The sequence below is a fragment of the Salvelinus sp. IW2-2015 genome, linkage group LG9 (assembly GCF_002910315.2).
Source record: "Salvelinus sp. IW2-2015 linkage group LG9, ASM291031v2, whole genome shotgun sequence".
NCBI classification, from domain to species: domain Eukaryota; kingdom Metazoa; phylum Chordata; class Actinopteri; order Salmoniformes; family Salmonidae; genus Salvelinus; species Salvelinus sp. IW2-2015.
In genome coordinates, this window is record NC_036849.1 from 20,044,187 (window position 1) to 20,046,546 (window position 2,360).

Sequence of the window (2,360 nt, forward strand, 5' to 3'; positions counted from 1 at the left end):
AACTGTTTGCGCAATTATTAGAAATGGAAGAGTTCAAGATTACGGTCAATCACCTCGGTCTGGGCTCCATGCAAGTTCCACCTCGTGGGCATCAATGATCATGAGGAAGGTGAGGGATCAGCCAGAACTACACGGCAGGACCTGGTCAATGACCTGAAGAAAGCTGGACCACAGTCTCAAAGAAAACCATTAGTAACACACTACGCCGTCATGGATTAAAATCCTGCAGCGAACACAAGGTCCCCTGCTCAAGCCAGCGCATGTCCAGGCCGTCTGAAGTTTGCAATGACCATTCTGGATGATCCGAGGAGGAATGGGAGAAGGTCATGTGGTCTGATGAGACAAATTTTAGCTTTTTGGTCTAAACTCCACTCGCCGTGTTTGGAGGAAGAAGAAGGATGAGTACAACCCCAGGAACACCATCCCAACCGTGAAGCATGGAGGTGGAAACATCATTCTTTGGGGATGCTTTTCTGCAAAGGGGACAGGACGACTGCACCGTATTGAGGGGAGGAAGGATGGGGCCATGTATCGTGAGATCTTGGCCAATGACCTCCTTCCCTCAGTAAGAGCATTGAAGATGGGTCGTGGCTGGGTCTTCCAGCATGACAACGACCCGAAACACACAGCCAGGGCAACTAAGGAGTGGCTCCGTAAGCAGCATCTCAAGGTCCTGGAGTGGCCTAGCCAGTCTCCAGACCTGAACCCAATAGAACATCTTTGGAAGGAGCTGAAAGTCCGTATTGCCCAGCGATAGCCCCGAAACCTGAAGGATCTGGAGAAGGTCTGTATGGAGGAGTCGGCCAAAATCCCTGCTGCAGTGTGCAAACCTGGTCAAGAACTACAGGAAACGTATGATCTCTGTAATTGCAAACAAAGGTTTCTGTACCAAATATTAAGTTCTGCTTTTCTGATGTATCAAATACTTATGTCATGCAATAAAATGCAAATTAATAACTTAAAAATCATAACATTAGATTTTCTGGATTTTTGTTTTAGATTCCGTCTCTCACAGTTGAAGTGTACACATGATAAAAATTACAGACCTCTACATGCTTTGTAAGTAGGAAAACCTGCAAAATCGGCAGTGTATCAAATACTTGTTCTCCCCACTGTATATCACTATGTTAAGCCCTGAATCGACCTAGAAGGTATATTTGTCATGTTGATCATAGGAAATCATAGGAAGTAAGAATTTGGTGCAATGAGAGAGAAGTGGAACTTAAAAGATTTTTTGAAAAACGTCCAAAATGACCAGGGCCAACCTCTATTGGTTGGGCACTGGTGTTTGGTGCTCCCTACCCGGCCATGGACCCCTTGTACCCCCCTAGAGGCATTAAAAAAACATTTTAAAAATGTGCTACTAGTAAACCGTTCAGGTAACCAGGTGCACGGCTGTCTATTTGCAATGTCTTACAATGGGCATTTACCATCACGAATTTGACATGCTCTAATTTACTGCAGAAATCCCCAATTGACTGGCCCTTTGAACTCGGGATGGCCGGTCAGTGATAGAGGTTCATCTCCATCGCTCATTGGTATTGATTTCAGCATGTCCATTTGGTGATGGTAAATCCCTCATTAAAAACATGGGAAATGTACTGTCCATTTGCAATGTCTTACAATGGGCATTTACCATCACGAATTTGACATGCTCTAATATACTGCAGAAATGCAGAAATACTGCAGAAATCCATTTTATAAAACGGAAACCACATGTCCAAGATACTTTATTTGATGACTTCCCGGAAGATCTGATCCTGGGGCACGACCTGAGTCCGTCGGCCTATTTTAAAAATACTTGCGGACGTCTAGTAATGGACTGTACATTTGCAATATGGAAATGTACAAAATTAGACTTTCATGAAATCACACAAGCAATACAGAATTCAAAAAAGCTTTAAAACGAAAGCACACCAAACGATTATGTTAGGTCAGTACATAGCCACAGATAAACCCAGCCATTTTTCCAGCCAAAGAGAGGAGTCACAAAAAGTAGAAAGAGATCAAATTAATCACTAACCTTTGATGATCTTCATCAGATGACACTCATAGGACTTCATGTTACACAATATATGTATGTTTTGTTCGATAAAGTTCATATTTATATCCAAAAATCTCAGTTTACATTGGCGCGTTACGTTCAGTAATGTTTTGCTTCCAAAACATCCGGTGATTTTGCAGAGAGCCACATCAATTTACAGAAATACTCATTATAAATGTTGATGAAAATACATGTGTTATGCATGGAACTTTAGATAAACTTCTCCTTAATGCAACCGCTGTGTCAGATTTAAAAAAAGCTTTACCGAAAAAGCACACCATGCAATAATCTGAGTACAGCGCTCAGAGCCCAACAA